Source organism: Pinus tabuliformis, chromosome 6 (genome assembly GCF_031772625.1).
Source record: "Pinus tabuliformis cultivar Carrire ecotype Pingquan chromosome 6, CPIR1, whole genome shotgun sequence".
Classification (NCBI taxonomy): domain Eukaryota; kingdom Viridiplantae; phylum Streptophyta; class Pinopsida; order Pinales; family Pinaceae; genus Pinus; species Pinus tabuliformis.
This window is the reverse complement of record NC_142292.1, coordinates 595,565,067-595,583,488: the sequence shown is the minus strand read 5'-3', so window position 1 is coordinate 595,583,488 and position 18,422 is coordinate 595,565,067.

Below are 18,422 nucleotides of genomic sequence, written 5' to 3'. Positions count from 1 at the left end.
ATTCATTTTTTTTTTATTTATTATAATTGACATTGATTTTTTATTTAAACAATATTTTATTTTTATTTTTAAAAAAGGATACAGGTTAGTTGGAGATTAAGTACAAAAGGATTTACACATTTTTCTCATTCTAGATTATAGAATGCATTTCTTAACAAAAAAATAAAAAATAAAAAAAATAAAATAATAATAATTGTACAATAAAGTGGTAGGATAGATAAAGTTTTTGTTGTATAAAAATAGAAATAAGGAAAGGAAAAAAAAATAATTATACGATGAATTAGGATGTATATGACTTCATCAAATGAGATATAAGATCTCATGATCTTCACCATGTCCTATGTATAAAATTGAAAAGTATATTTGTGAAATATGCAATGTCCCCGATTAATAATTTTGCTAAGGGAAATTCTCTAATTAATATTTTTAGATAAAATAAATTAGGAGAAATAAGTTGTGGAGGTATTAAATAAATTTTGGAGAAAAGGAAATGGTTGGGACTTAGGAAAAGAAGAAAAATTAAAGTGAAGATAAGTTGTGGAGGTTACCAAAAAGAGAAATCGAACCATGGGAAGAATCAAACCATGGTATCAAAGCATAGTGTGAGAGAAATCAAACCATGGTATGAGGAAGGGAAACAACAATAAAAGGAAGGCTAGAGCCTCATTTTGATCATTCTATTTTGGCATTTCATTTTAGAATTGGAGAGCTTGCTTGAGTTGCTTAGCCAAGTCAACTAGTGCTGTTTAGCACAAGGAATTTCCAAGCAGAATTCCACCCTCATTTCGAAGAACTTTGAGTGCCTCCTTAGTGAGGTAATTTGGGGAGTCCAATTCAAGATTTTACATAGATATTTATTGTAGGTATTCATTCATTTTTCTACTCCTTGGGCACAAAGCCAATTCGAGTTGCTCATTGGAGGATCAACTATTGGGGGTTGGATTTCTGGCTATTTTGCAGGGGTTGAGTAGAAGTGTTTTGCCGGGAATTGGACCTGATTTTGGTCGAAAGTTAGAGGAAGAAATTTTGGATGGATTTGTCGGATCTTCCCTTCAAGGAAAGTGTGCATTCTTAACATAGTTTGATTTCTATAGCTCACTAGTAGATTGTGAAGGGATACATGCGGATTTTGGGGTTTTAGTGACTGGTGGATTCAACCCAAGAATTATCTAGGTTTTTCTGCGTTGTGTAAGAAGAGTTTGTGGTTAAATTTTCAGAATTTTCTGATTGATATTCAAGTCTAAAATCCTCATTCTTATAGTGGGGTGAATTTCTGGTTTAGATGGACTTTTCACACTATTTGAGCATTTTGGGTCAATTGGAATTATTTCAAAATATTTCTTGGTTTTATTGGTTGGGGTGTGAGGAGCCTCTCTCTAGTTTTTCAGATCCTTTGGAGCAGTTTTGAGGGGTCATTTGGTAGTTTTCCTCTAGCAACAACAGTAGCAGCAACAACATTATTTTCTGGGTAATTTGCACATTTTGGGGTTTTCTGGGTCAATTGGAATTAACCCAAGTTTTTTTTGAGTTTGGGATATTTGGGTGAGAGAAGTCTCCAGTTAATTTTGTAGAATTTTTGGAGCAAATTTGATGGCATAAATCAGAATTCACCTCTAGTAGCCACAACAAAATTTTTTAGGCAATGTATTGGGACAAATTCAACCATTTCAGTTGGAGTTTTTCTTAGATATTCACTTGGATATTACATAATTACATTGGAAAGCATAGGTTCTATCATTCTACTCTATTGTACTCAACTCCAAAGAAATTTTAATAAAATGGATCACATTTGTTGCTACTATTGTATGATTTATTGATCTGTTTCTTCTTGTGTAAAAATTGTGCTTGGACAATGACTAAGTTCTATTGTGACCTCTAGTGTGGAAAGAAAACAAAAAGTGGGAGAATGTTGGGTATGTGTTATATTATTTCCATGACAAGCCCCAAGCAATATACATTGCCTCGGGCGCAGTGGGGTGGCGATAGGGGGTGACAACCCCCCCTGTCAGGGGTTTTATAGGGGAATGGAAGTCCCCTTGCACGGGGTTTAGGGCAGTGCCCCGAGATTTTTTTTATGTGGACCTAATAATAGTTGGGTGGACCCAAGGATGGCAGGCAAACCCAGAGACAGGGAACGAACCTACCCATGGTTTTGTGCATGGATTTTGCACATGTTTTTTGGCATGATGTTTTTTTGCCCATGGTATTTTGTAGATCCGATCAAGGGAACTACAATTATGTTCTAATCCAGAGTTAATGGATTATGAATGCTTTGACATGTCTATATATGTATTGTAATATTGAAAGGAACATAATGAAAAATCAATCTGGTAGTCCCGGTTTTGGGATCTAGGGGAAAAGATATATATATATATATATATATATATATATATATATATATATATATATATATATATATATATATATATATATATATATATATATATATATATATATATATATATATATATATATATATATATATATATTTATTGTCGCCATTTTCTTATTTTTCTATTTGAAGAATTCCTTTGTAGGTAATTTATGTACAGGGTCAAAACCTACCATTTATAAATATTTTTTAAAATGTAAATTTAAAATATTTAAAAAATAAATTTATAATTTTGTTTTTATTTTAATAGAATAAGAAAGTATATATATATATATATATATATATATATATAAGAAAGTTTTTATTTATTTATTTATAAATTAAGGGGAAATTGATAACTAGAATATCTAATCATTGTTGTCATTAAGGTTTATATGGTGTTATCTCCAAGAAGCATTCTCTATCTTGATATGATATTTGGCAAATCATATCGATCAAGGCTAGTTAGGATTCAAATCAAGGTGGATGACATTATTAGTGTGATTCCTAACCACTTAGGCTACCCTCGATGGGTTATCAAAGTGATATGAATTAGTCAACAAAGAAAAAAATATGAAGATATTTATAATATGTTTCATAATGAATTATTAAAAAAAAGATGAAGAAATTTCTCAATTTTTTTTAGCTAAAAACTATGAAGAAATAAAGAAGTCAATAGATACAAAGCAATGCAATCATAATTAGAATAAGAGAATCAATATTTAGAGAGGAAAATATAAAAAAATGATGAATAAAGTTCACACCTAAGGAACCTTAATTAGATTTCAAGGGTTTTTTTTTGAAAGGCGACAAAGGTTCAAACTACACAGTAGTTGGGATGAGTCCCACCAAAAAATTCAACCATGTTAAGGTTTGGTGTGACCCATGCTAGGTGCAATCCTTAGGTGATTTTAACAACTTAGATGCCCATATGTTATTGTTTCTTAAACTACAAGCTAGTCTCACAAGTCACGAACATTCTAGGAAGTCAATATAAAGAATTTGAGGTTGCTTGAACAAATCAAAAGGTGAAAAGAAGAGAAGTAATAAAATATATAGTTTGAAAAAAAATATGATGAGCAAAAATTCCATTCTGAAATGTTAGGATATTCCGACACATAGGAAATAGTTAAGTATAACTTGGTCTAGTATAGAGTTAGGTAAAGTGTGTTTCTTTACTATGTACATTTTGTAACTTACAATCCGACGGTCACGATATGTAGTGATCCGACGGTTCATTCTCTCCTCGGTATTACCGACACTTGATCCGTGGCTTAACACCCGATTGGTCCATGATCTCTATTTAAAGAGCATGGAGGGTCATTTGTAGGTTAACTTTTCATGAGAGAAGCTTATGTAAAATTTCATTATTTTATTAATAAATTGCTTGAAGTGGCCGTGTTGGCTCAGGCCGTGGACTGTTTCCCTCTTTGAGGGTTTTAACCACATCAAAATACTAGTGTATTGATTTGTGATCTGTTTGTGAGCGGTGTCCTTTGGTGTTTTGTCTGAGGAACTTACCCTGTAAATTCCTACATGGTATCAGAGCTATTTGAGGGCCACGTCCGTTGGTGATCCAAATCTGAAGCCGGTAGAACTGCATCCGACTACCGTTTCCTAGATCTACTATTTCTGACTACTTTCAGGCTGAGAGGATTGCTCTATTGTGTTGGGAGCATCTGTTCCAGTGAGGAACCCCTTTCGTTTCATACGAAAAGGTTTCTAGTAGCCCTAGCTACGTCATTTTTAAGATCTAGAGGTATATAGTGTTTATTTGCAGTTTACAGTTATTTTCTCTCTGTTTATTTTGGTTTTGGTTTATTTAGCTTTTTTTATTACCGGATCTATACCTTTCATTTATGCGTATGCTCTTTGCCCCGCGACTCTGTGCGATCTGGGCAAATCAGAAACAGAAAGGAAGGATTTTTCTCATGTGTATTTTCTTTTCCGCTGCACCTTAGTGTGATCTCGGAAAATCAGAAACATTGAGGAAAATATTTAGTTTCGGCTAAAGCTAACTTCGAGCCACAAGGTTAATTTTTTTTGTATGTCCGTGTTGGGTTTTGTGTTTTTTGTTTTGTAGGGAAAAAGAGCTTTCTCAAAGCAAGCATGCAACCCAAAGCTTCAACCCCCCCCTTCTCTCTCTCTCTTCAGTTTCTGTTAAAATGGAAAGCCCATGCCAAGTTATTCTTGACAGCACCAACTACTTCCAATGGTGGTCCTACATTGTGGATTTACTTAGAAGTAAAGGTCTCTACAGAATAGCCTCAGGCCAAGAAACCAAACCGAAAGATGAAGATAAGGTAGCTAAATGGGAAAATAGGCAAGATCAAGCACGTGGGTTGATAGGGATGTCTATTTCTCCAGATCTTAGATTCCATATTGCAGAACTTGATACTCCTGATGAAGCATTGAAATAGATTACTAAAGTTTTTGGAATCAAAAATGAACTTAGAGGCCATCAACTTGAAAATGAGTTGCTTACATTGGACCCCAATAATTTTTCTTGCATTGAAGATTTTTTGTCCAAGTTCAAGACCCTTAGACTTCTCTTGGAAGGTGTTAAGGTTAAGAAAGAAGATAGTAACCTTATCTATTCCATTCTTACTAAGTTAGGACCAGCCTACTCTGTGTTTGTTTCCACCTTCCATTCTACAAGAGAAGCCTTCATTTCTCAAGGACAAGACTACAAGTCCCCTTCCTTTGATTCTTTTTGTGATTCTTTAATAAGAGAACAAGAAAAACTCTTACACCTTGGTCTTCTTAATCTTGGAAACTCTTATAAGAAAGCGTTAGCCGCCCAGCAGCAACCAAATCCAAAGAATCCTAAGAAGTTGTATCCTAAAAGGAATGGTCCTAAACCAAACAAGGTTCCTAAGCAATTTTAGCCTCAAAATGAAAAATTATTTCAAGAAAATGATAAGACAAATAAAAACAAAGGGAAGAAGACTGATAGACATTGAAACTTTTGTAATCGAGATGGCCACTTAGAATCCAAATGCTTTAAGAATATGGAAGCCTTGGAAGCAGCAATGAAGAAGCATAATATCCATTTGGAGCACTCTTCAACTTCAACTTCATCTTCAGGAATGACACTTTCTGCATGTGGTTGTCAAGCATCTCGGTCTGGCTATGCACTAAATGTATCTTCTTCTTCTCATTCTCATGAGTGGCTCATTGATTCTGGAGCTTCTTATCACATGGCCAAAAACAAAGCCATGTTTTCTTCTTTAAATGATTGTAACACCAAAAATATATATGTTGGTGATGATAGATCTCTTAGTGTTGTAGGGACTGGAACTGTTCATATAGACAATGGTCAATTTAATGATGTATTATGTCTTCCAACCTTATCTTCCAACCTTCTATCTGTATATCAGATAACTCATTTAGGTGAAGGTAAAATCGTTGAATTTTCACCTCACGATGTTGTAATTAAGGACCTAAGAGATCCTAGACAGATTTTAGCTACTGGCATTGCTGATGATTCTACAAGGTTGTATAAGTTTCACAACTTTGGGTCATCAAATCTTCCCTCGGTATTTGTTGCTCATAATGATGAAGTGAGCAAAATTTGGCATGAGCGATTTGGTCACTTAAACTATCGCTCTCTTCAGAATCTATGTAAAGAAAATATGGTGACAGGTTTTCCAATGGTATCTTGCAGAGATGGTGTTTGTTCCGGATGTGTACTCAGAAAACATCATCGGGACAGTTTTGAAAAACGTGCCTCTTGGCACGCCTTAGCCCCTTTACAGCTCGTGCATAGTGATTTATGTGGTCCACTTCCAGTTGTTTCATTCTCTGGCTACAAGTATTTCTTAACTTTCATTGATGATTTATCCAGACGCACTTGGGTATAGCTCTTACAACTCAAGAGTGAAGTATTTAACATGTTCTTGGCCTTTAAGGCCTTTGTTGAAAAACAATCTGGACATCAAATTCTTAAGCTAAGATCTGATAATGGTGGAGAATATGTTAACAACAAATTCATCAACTTTTGCACTGAGAATGGAATTCAAATGCAACATACTGTTCCATATATTCCACAACAAAATGGTGTAGCTGAAAGGAAGAATCGCACCTTAAAGGAAATGGCTAATTGTATGCTTCAATCTAAAGGACTTAGTCTTAATTATTGGGCAGAAGCAATTAACTGTGCAAATTACATAATAAATCGCACTCCTACTAAGGTTTTAAAGAATATCACTTCAGAAGAAGCATGGAGCTCAATTAAACCAGATGTAAGTCACTTTCGTGTTTTTGGAAGTGAAGCATGGGCCCATATTCCAGATGAGAAACATAAAGCTTTAGAACCTAAGAGTGAAAAATGTATTTTTGTTGGATATTCTGAAGATGTCAAAGGATATAGACTTATTCCACTTAAGTCCAAGAAAGTTATCATTAGAAGAGATGTAAAGTTTGCTGAAAATATATCGGCCTACGAGCCTAGTTCGGTGGATGTGCCACCTCTTCCTATCTCTTCTACTTTTGAAAATATTTCTTCTTCAGATGATGAAAGCGAGGATGACAATCCTCCCCCACCTTCTTAGGATCCTCCTTCAGCTCCTCAGCTTCCAAAATGGGTCTGTGCTACTCGGGATGCAGCAGGTGATCTTGCCGGTGATCCTACAGATCAACGACATACACGTTCTCAGTTCGATAGAGCCTCTTCTTTACTGGCTCAAGCTTCAGTGAATTATGATCCTGACACCTTTGCAGAAGCTTCAGGCCATCCAGATTGGGAAGCAGCTATGAATGAAGAATATCATTCATTATTGGCAAATGATACATGGGATCTTGTTCCTCTACCAAAGGGACGAAAACTTGTTAGATGCAAATGGGTTTACAAAACCAAGTATGGACTAGATGGGAAAGTTGATAAACATAAGGCTCGTCTTGTTGCTAAGGGTTTTTCACAATTTGAAGGCATTGACTACACTGAAACCTTCTCCCCTATTGCCAAAATGAACTCTATCCGCCTTGTTCTTTCCCTTGCTGCTTCTTTGAAATGGGAAGTCCATCAGATGGATGTTAAATCCGCCTTCTTGCATGGGGACTTGCATGAAGAAATCTATATGGAACAACCTATTGGCTTTATACAAACAGACTCCAGCCTTGTATGTCAGCTTAAGAAATCCCTTTATGGTCTCAAGCAAGCTCCTCGAGCTTGGTATGCCAAAATGGATAACTTTCTTTTAGAAAATGACTTTTCTAGGTGTCATTCTGACAATACTGTCTATACCAAGAAAGTGGGCAAGTCTCTTATCATTCTTGTTCTTTATGTTGATGATCTTATCCTGACTGGTAGTGATCCCAAACTTATAAACCATGTGAAGTCCAGCCTTAAAAGGAAGTTTGAAATGATAGACTTAGGACACTTACATTATTTCTTGGTCTTCAAGTCTTGCAATCCAAGGAAGGTATTTCCCTTTCCCAGTCCAAGTATGCCTGTGATATTCTACGCCATTTTCACATGGAAGACTGTAAGCGAGCCCCTTCTCCCTTTCAGTCTGGAGTCAAACTTTCATCACTTGTACTTCTCCTGAAGTTAATGCTACCTTATACAGTCAACTTGTAGGAAAAATTTTGTATCCAATCCATACTCGTCCTGACCTTTCCTTTGCCGTTGGCCTTGTTGCTCGGTTTATGCAAAACCCACATGAAAGTCATTGGAAAGCAGCAAAAAGAATACTTCGTTATGTTCGAGGTACAGTTCAGTTTGGGATTCATTACAGTGCCAAAGCATCTCCTCTATTGGTTGGTTTCACTGATTTCGATTGGGCTGGTGACCCTGATGATCGGAAGTCTACTGTAGGTTATGTGTTCACTCTTGGTTTAGGACCTATTACATGGGCTTGTAAGAAACAAGGTGCCATTTCTCTTTCTTCAGCAGAAGCAGAGTATCGTGGTGCCGTAGAAGCCAGTAAGGAAGCCTTGTGGCTTCGTCAGATCCTGTCAGAGTTTGGCTTTCAGCAGCAGCATCCGACTACACTTTGGCGTGATAATCAAAGTGCCATTCAACTATGCAAAGATCCAGTCCAACATCAGCGCAGCAAACACATTGAACTGCACATGGACTTCATCAGAAAGCTCATTCACGACCATGTTCTTGAAGTGCAATATTGTTCAACAGATGATCAAGTTGTAGACATCTTTACAAAGGCTCTCACAGAGGCGAAGTTTACTAAGCTTCGATTTATGGTTGGAGTTCAGGAAGTTGTCACTAAGGGGGGATAGGCTCTAGTGCCTCCTTCCTTCTCCTATTGTGTCATATTTGTAAATCTTTCTATCCTATCCCAAGTTGTTCTTAAGGGGGGATGTTAGGATATTCCGACACATAGGAAATAGTTAAGAATAACTTGGTCTAGTATAGAGTTAGGTAAAGTGTGTTTCTTTACTATGTACATTTTGTAACTTACAATCCGACGGTCACGATATGTAGTGATCCGACTGTTCATTCTCTCCTCAATATTACCGACACTTGATCCGTGGCTTAACACCCGATTGGTCCATGATCTCTATTTAAAGAGCATGGAGGGTCATTTGTAGGTTAACTATTCATGAGAGAAGCTTATGTAAAATTTCATTCTTTTATTAATAAATTGCCTGAAGTGGCCGCGTTGGCTCAGGCCGTGGACTGTTTCCCTCTTTGAGGGTTTTAACCACGTCAAAATACTGGTGTATTGATCTGTGATCTATTTGTGAGCGATGTCCTTTGGTGTTCTGTATGAGGAACTTACCCTGTAAATTCCTACATGAAATAGATAATTTATGAGATAAAATAAATGTATAGCCAATAAAATTGATGAGTTGTCAAGAGAAGTTACATATCATAAGGATGAAATGAATTTCTAGTGATAAAAAATAAATATCTTGAAAATGATAAAATTGATTGCCCTGAGAGGCACTCTCTAGACTAGTATGGAAGATATGTTGTAATGTTATGTAAACATTTTGACTCTATCAAATTAATTATAAGTTTATAAATTTATTCATACGCTATATAAGCTTCTAAGCTTAATAAAATTAGAATTAAAAACAAATTATATCAAACTAATACTTATAAATACTGTTACAGTAGTTCATGTAAAATTGAGGTTATAGAGCCAATTTATCATTGGTAGTTTTTGGGCTCTACGTTTTGAAAACCTGTGGTTTTTCCAATGGTATTCTTGTTTCTATAGCCTATTTAAAGGTGTGAAGGCCCATTTGTAATTTTCCTTTTGGCCATGAATAATCACTGAAATAAAATGGTTTCAGTGACAAGGAGATATATATATATATATATATATATATATATATATATATATATATATATATATATATAACCAACCTAGAACCATCTTAACTTTGGATCTATCAATCATCGAGAGGGATCACATCTCTCGAGGTGCAAACCTTTCCTCAAGTTTTACACTAATAAAAGTGGTTTGCACCTTGAGATATTTGATCCCTTTCAGTGCTTAATAGATCTAGATTTAAGATGGATCTAGGTTGCTCTTAAATATGAGATACATATCCTATAATGTAATTTTGAAGAGTAAGTTAGAAATACAAAAGAGCCAAAAAAACAACTAAAGGCATTTAAAAAAAATATAGACATCAAAGAGAAAAAATTTATAACTTGGAAGTTAAGGATCCAACATCAATTTGATAAGATCCATTTAAATGATTAAAACTGAACAGAGAAGTAGGATACCAAGGAAAAAAATGAATATATCATGTCAAATAAAGACAAATAGATTAATAGCCCACATGATGTAGACTGGACGATGATGGGGTGCACTATTAAGTCACTTCGTGATGTGAAGGTCATTGGTTCGAACTACGTAGGCAAAAATCCAGCCATGTTAAGCGCTGGTGTGGCCGAGTTTGAGTCCGATCCCCGGGTGATTTTGACAACTTAGATGCCCCTGCGTCGTGGTTTCTCAAGCCATGGGTCAAGCCTGATGCAATCTCTAGAAAACTGAAGAAACATGAAAAAAGAAGAAGATAAAGAGATTAATCATTTAAAGAATCATAGTCAAGTCTTGCCTATACAAGTAGAAAAATTAAACTTAAGGATGTTAGCCTTGAAGTTAGACAAGGCTATATCCATAGATGCGAGTGAATCAAAGAAGTTTAGAAGGTGAGTGAATACAATAAATTTAGAAGTTGATATTTTAAATTAAAGAAACCTTAATTGACTCGATTGAATCTATAAAGTTTCTAGAAATTGAAATTGTGGATAAGGCAACCTCAACAAAAAGGAGTGGAATTAAAAGATTAAAGTCTCAATGTTGTTGAAGTTTTGTCAATAAAAGTGCATCTATAAATTGAGTTCAAGAAACAAGTTGGCATCCATCGATAACTGATGGTTGAAGTTCAATGGATTTGTAAGGTCATTGACACACCAATGAATACAACAAATATAAAATATTTGACGATTAACATGTTAATAAAAAAGAAAACACTAGAGAAAATAAACTAAGAACAAATTAACTCATAAAATGGACACACAATTTATATGGAAAACCCCATTTGTAGAAAAACCACGAGGAAAGGATTAGAGATGGGTAAAGGGATTAGGGATTTTTTAATACAAAAACAAATCTATCTATTACATCCCATTAACTTTTTTTTACTCACACCCTTGTAAAAATAAATTTCATTACAATATCATAGGTCATTGATACCATGAGTATGGACAATTTTTACTTTGATTTGGTCTTACACCTAACATAACTATATCAGAAATTCCTAAACCAAAGATTGAAGATCAACTTATCATGGTGCCACACGGGCACCCTCATTATGTAAAATGTAGCACACAAGAATCAACACATCAATATGTTAATACTTGAATGTTAATACATCTCTAAGTCAATGGCAAAGAAGATTAAACCCAAACTTTTATCATTAAAGAATACAATAATAATCTAAACTTCAAATATCATTTCACCTTGTATCTTTAACCTTATCAAATAAGTAGAACTTACAAAAATATACTTAGCTATATCCTAAGAAATCTTCAGGGAAAAACATTTTTAAATTAAAAAGATTTACAATATGGATAGTTTAAGCATTCAATTTTCTTTTTTTTGGCGAAATTATTGTGAGATTGTAAATTTTTATTATTTAAAATGTGTTTTAAATATATAAATGAATAAATGGCCTAAGAATATTCTCCTACATCTAGATTGTACAAATTATATACCTTAAACTTACCATTAAAAAAATCCACACTAAATTTTGAGTAAAATTAACCAAAAAAAATATAAAAATAAATAAAAAACACCATATAATTAAATCACGCTTTTATAATATACATGAAATAAAATTACCATTCTAAATAATCCACACCAAATTTAAGACAAAGTGAACTAAAAATATATATAAAAAATTAAAAAAACATCAAATAAGTAAATTACAATTTTATAATATATCTAAAATGCACAACCAGTACGTAATAAATAACTATTATATAATAATACCCATAAATTTTTTATGATTAATATAATAATAAGGAAAGGCCATGCATTGTTAAGATACGATAGTATTCATAAAACAATTATCATTAATATTATAAAGGAAAGGCTATGTACCTTTTTTGACATAAATGACTTACTTTCTAATTGTATTTATATACAAGTCTATTATAGTCAAGTCATTATAATGAAATATATTAATTAATAATAAATACGAAATATTTATTCTTTGAAAATTATATGAACTTCTCTTTATCATAATGGATGCTGGAATGATGTAACCTATTGAGTTTGCTTTAGCATAAAGGTGGTATGCTCTCAAAACTTTATATAAAACTACGTTAAATATCTATCATCTTTTATCTTTTTCCGAAAACCCTTTATCAAATTATACCAACTATCATGATAATAATAGAGGAAAAAGTTTTTTCCCAACTAGGTTAAGTTAAAAATTATACAGATGATTTGAAAACATGGATCACTTTGACAAGTTTAACAATAATTTAGGAATCATGGCCATTTAGGAAAAGTTTGAACAATAATTTGTGTGAGAATAATCTTCCAACAATAATAATTTGTATGAGAATAACCAATCTTGTTAAAGTAAATCACTTCCTTTTCCATTCACATGTTGTTGTCCATTCAGTAGCATAATGGCATACGGTTTATCCAATTTTATTTTTTGCATTGATACATTGTTGTCCATTTATTATCAGAATGACATAAAGTTTATGATGGTATTTATAATTTTATTAGCATAACGACATAAAGTTTATTCAAGTGAGATGATAGACTTCCTAAAATACCAACTCCTTTTTGATGAAAATATAACGGTAATTTTTAAGTGAGATTATGGACCGTTAGTGGACCCAACATTCCAATCAAATGAAGATAACGGTAACTTTATCGATCCCAAATTTGGGATTCTCTCTTACCATAAGATAACGGTAATTTGAGAATTTTCGGTTATAATATGACAACTGTAAAATTGGGATATCCAAGTGAGATGATAGACTTCATAAAATACCATCTCCTTTTTGATGAAAAGTGATTATGGACAGTTTGTTCCACCCAACATTCCAATCAAATGAAGATAACGGTAACTTTATCGATCTTAAATTTGGGATTCTCTCTTACCCTAAAATAACAGTAATTTAAGAATTTTTTGGTTATAATAAGATAATTGTAAAATTGAGACTTATTATTATAGGGGATTTTAATGCTTTTATGAATTTTGCTAGCGTATTTATTTTCTTATAAATAATTTTTTTTATCATAATTTAGTTGTCAAAACAATTTTAACATACATATTATACCAGAAAACGTGTAAAAACTTGTGAATAATCACAATTTTCACAAAATATATTACAGTTATAACATGAAAATAAACCTAAATTGATTATTTAACGCTACATTTACAATAAGGCTTACAGAATCAGTTTTGCGGGTATATATTCTACTGCAACATCGCTTAAACTTTAGGGTTTTGGAAGGTTTCTCCAATTTTCCGTAAACAAATGGAACATTTATAAATTATAAAATTTTGTAAAATTTCTAAAAGTCACATTAAGTTTTTCATGGACATTTTTTTGAATTATAAGATTTTTTCCTAAGTTATAATATTTTGCAAAGCTTTCTAAAAATTACGGTAAAATTGCGGAGAAACGCTGAAGTTATAAGGTTTTGTAAAGTTTTTCACGCAGATTGTTTTGAATGATAATATTATGTAAAGATTTCTGTACTTTGCGGTAAAATCATGGAGAATTTCATAAATTATAGATTTTGTAAAGCTTTGTACAATTTAGATAAGATAGAGAGTGACTGACATTCATCTGCGAAATAACATGACTGTAAATTTTATTTGGAGAGGAAATAAGGAGACAAGCAAATATCATCAGTAAAAACTATTTGACTTCATCCTTCCAAAAAAGCAAGGCAGATGGGGAATATTGAATCTTTGTATTTTCAAGAAGGCCTTGCTATGTAAGTTTTTATGGAGAGGAGTTTTTGGGGATAGCACATGGAGCATATCAATTAAGAAGAAATATATGGCTAGCAGAGATATCTCTTATTGGTACAGGAAGGGGACGATAGGGTCTTTTCAGGGCTTAGCCATATGGATGAGCTTCCGTAAAATTGAATCTTATTTCCTCAAAAACCTTGCCTAGAGTTTTCAAACAGGTAAAAAGGTGTTAATTAATATATCACAACAGCTAATAGAGTTCTTCCATAGAAAAGGGTTTTTTACTTGGAATTAGGTCATTGCTGAATGGCAGGGCCCTTTCCCCATCTGGAAAAATGCTTCGTCTATGGGCTTAAAAGGCTTCTTAGCACAACAGTGGACTCAGATTCAATGGTGTTTAAGGAACAGGGGCATTTGTCAAACTGAAGCTGAGGATGTCCTTATTTGGAAGGGGATCAATGGAAATGACATAGTAAGTGTTAAAGATATCTACTCAAATCTTATCAGTTATAACATTTCTCAATCACTTAACATCTTTCCTTTATCATTATGGAAAACTGGTAGTCCTCATAAAATTATCATATTCTCATGGTTAGTTTTTCATAACAAAAATCTGACGTGGGAAAACTTGCAAAAGAGGAACTGGTCAGGACCTGGAATATGTTTAATTTGCAAATCTGAGGGAGAAAATAACCTTCACATGTTCCTACAATGTACTATCACCCAGCAACTTTGGAGGAACCTTGCTTCTTTTTTTGGTTTTAATTTTGTTCTACATTCTTCACTAAAAGAAGCACTTGATTGGTGGAGTAACCAGAAAGCAACCTGGAGACCAATTCCACAACTAGTTCTCTGGTCAATCTGGAAATGGAGGAATAACATTTTGTTTCAAAACAGAAAGGAAGTTTTTGGGTCAGTTTTTGAGAACATTATCACTCTTTATAACTCTATTCCTCACAAGTTTTCACAATACAAAAAGGAAAAATCAAAAGAGCAAACAACAGGTCACATGAGCTTCCCAAGAGCTTATTTTGATGGGGCGACACAAAATGGTATATGTGCTTGTGGGGTCCTCATTGTCATGGATGATGATCAATAGTTTGAAATCTACTGGAATGGGGGAAAAGGAACTAATAATAAAGCAGAGGCAATGGCACTATCAGGACTTCTTTTTTTCAGCATATTCCTAAATATACAGTCCCTACAGATCTACGGTGACTCCAAAATCATAATAAATCATGTCACAGCAAAGAGTCATATTAAAAATCATCAACTATCTGGTTGGATGAACAGAATTGACTCACTCTGGAGGAGGAGGAATGATTATTCTATTCAGCATGTCAACAGAGCTCAAAATACTCAAGCTGATGTCTTATCAAAGAAAGGACTCCTATCACAAATGGGCAAATGGAAAATGGATATAAAAATAGAAGCTGAAACTTATTTGATTCAGGATTTTTCTCTACCCGACACATAATCTTACTGTTTTCATTTCAATTTCCCAGGTATGTTTCATGCAACTGTTTTTTCTTGCACATTTCTTGCACATTTTGTATATCTTCTCTCAGCTGGCAGATGCTGCCCCTAAATGGGGTTTTGACTTATCTAGACTATCTATCTGGTAAAAGCATTGCTTTTCCCTCTAGTTTATAGCTTGTTTGCAGCTTATATACTTCTTTCCTTCTCTAGTACTTGTGGTATACTTCTTTCCTTCTCTGGTACTTGTGGTATATTGGCTTGCAGACACTTCTGCAATACTTTTGTTCCTCTACAGTCTTGTACTGTTTAAGGAGAATCTCTCATAACAGTCTATTCAGATGTATTGGACATTATATGATTATCTATCATAATACAATCAAGCTTTTTTCGTACTGAAAAAAAAGAGAGTGACTGAAATTATTATTAACATAATTGCATTTATTTAAATAAATGTAGTTGGTATACTGTCAATAAATAGATATAAATCAATCACATTGACAACCACTTATTACATTAAAATATTTATTATTAATAAGTATTTTTTTTTATCATTATTCCTATAATAAATATATTTAATTAATTTCATATTATTATTAATAAATTAAAATTTAATATTAGAATTTAATTGAAAATATATTCATTATTATTATATAATTTTTTTATTTATTTTTATTTTATCATTATTCATATGATAAATAATATTTAATTAATATATTAATCATTATTTTTATTATCAATTGGTTTACTATTAATATTATTGATCCATTTTTTTCTTTCTCATTTCATTTTTAAATAATATTTATTAATATAATAATCAATTTTTATTACTTATATAATCAAAATGATTATTATTATTGTTATTCTAATCCTTTCTATCATCATTAACATATCAAATAATCAAAATTATTATCAGTTAAAGTAAATTATTATTATTATTCTTTCTATCATCATTAATATATTAAATAATTTTTATTTTTATCATTTAAAATATTTTTCTTACAATTTTTTTATATATATCATTATTTTTAATATAAATATATTTAGTATAATTTTTGTTTTGTAAATCAAGGTTTTATTGTAGGTTTTAACTCCATACAGAAATTACCTGCATACAAATTCTAAAACACAGAAAATAAATAATGTGAGAGCAGAACACATAAAACACATATACACAGATTTCTTCTTAAGGAAATATATCCATGTATTCCTTGAGAAGTCATTTATAAATGATACATAATACACAGACTTACCCAGTGATGGAACTTTCACAGGTCCAAACACATAACTGTGCACAAGCTCTAATATTTGTTTCGTCCTCTTACCACAAGAGGGGAAACTCACCCGATTTTGCTTCCCATATACACAATTTTCATAGAAATCAAAATCCAGAGAGCTATTACTCATACCTTCTACCATACCTTTACCATGAAGGCTCTTCTCTCCAATATGTCCAAGCCTTTGATGCCACAACATGGTCTTTTCTCTAGAGACCACTAGATTTTCTGCTCCACTTTCAAGAACCACAGAACTGTTGCACCCATCAACAACAGTGCTACCTTGCAACTTGTACAGAGTTCCAGTCCGAACTCCCCGCATCAATACCAGTGCTCCCCAAACCATCTTGCAGGTATCCTTCTCGAAGACTGCTTTTACACTTGCATCATCCAACTTGCTTACAGAAATAGGATTTCTGGCCGATGCAAGAATATGCAGAACACCCGGAAGTGTTCTAACCCTTCCACCTTGCAACTTCAACTTTACCTTTCCGTGACCAACACTTTTAGCCTTCCTGTCATCCCCCAAGAAAACATCACCACCATCATATTTCTCATACTCGCAGAACCACTCTCTATGGGGAGTGAAGTGAAAGGATGCACTTGAGTCAATCAACCATGCCTCATGATCTACATGTGTAATTGAAGAAGCCAAGTACACATCTCCACCTTCATCTGAGGTGGTTTTTGCCTCTACAGAAGGAGCTTCATCAGATCCCTTTCCTTTGTCAGGAGCTTTAGATTTATAGTCCCTTTTGAAGTGGCCTTCTTTTCCGCATTTCCAGCACACCACCTTTACAAGTTTTCCTGGAGATTTAGATCTCCCACTTGAAGACTTATTTTTGTTTCTGTTCTGAGATCGTCCTCATACAGACAAGGCATCACCATTTTGGCTCTCCATATTTTTCTATCTCATCTCCTCCGCCAGCAAGGCTGAGACTATTTCATCAAACTGCAAGGCAGTTGCATTGCTACCTATTGCAATAACCAGACTATCCCACGAATCTGGTAGAGAACACAACAAACTGATGCACTTATCTTCATCTGAAAGTTTAATATCAACAGATGTTAACTGACTTACCACAGTATTAAATGCGTTCAGATGCTCTGTCACCGAGTCTCCATCTTTCATCTTCAGGTTATACAACTTTTTTCGTAGGAACAATTTATTCACCAGAGACTTAGATTGGTACAAAGTCCTTAACTTGTCCCACAAAGCCTTTGCTGTAGCTTCCAATGATATATTCAACAATACTGAATCTGAGACACACAATCATATTGTGCTCTTTGCCTTCCAATCCAACTTCTTCCATTCTTCATTGGACACTCCCGTTGGTTTAGTACCCGGATCTAACGTGATCCACTGATCTTTATCCACCAACAGCTCCTCCATCTTAAGTTTCCACAACTCAAAACTCTGACCATTAAATTTCTCGATCTCTATCTTTCCACTACTCACCATCTTCTTTCAACACCAGAATTGATCTCGCAGATCTCCCACTAAATAGGGTCTACCACAGGCCTGAGCAAAACCCCTCAGCAACAAAGGCATCCCCTTGAAGCCAAATATTTTCTGATACCAAATGTAGGTTTTAACCCTGTACAGAAATTACCTGCATATGAATTCTAAAACACAGAAAATAAATAATGCGAGAGCAGAACACATAAAACACATATACATAGAGATTTTCCACTAGATCCCAAAATCGGGACTACCAGCTTGATTTTTCATTATGTTCCTTTCAATGTTATAATACATATTTACACATGCCGAAGCATCCAATACCATGGACCGAAAACCATCGCGTCCAATACCATGGACCGAAAAACCATCGTGTCCAAAAAACATGTGCGAAAATCATGCA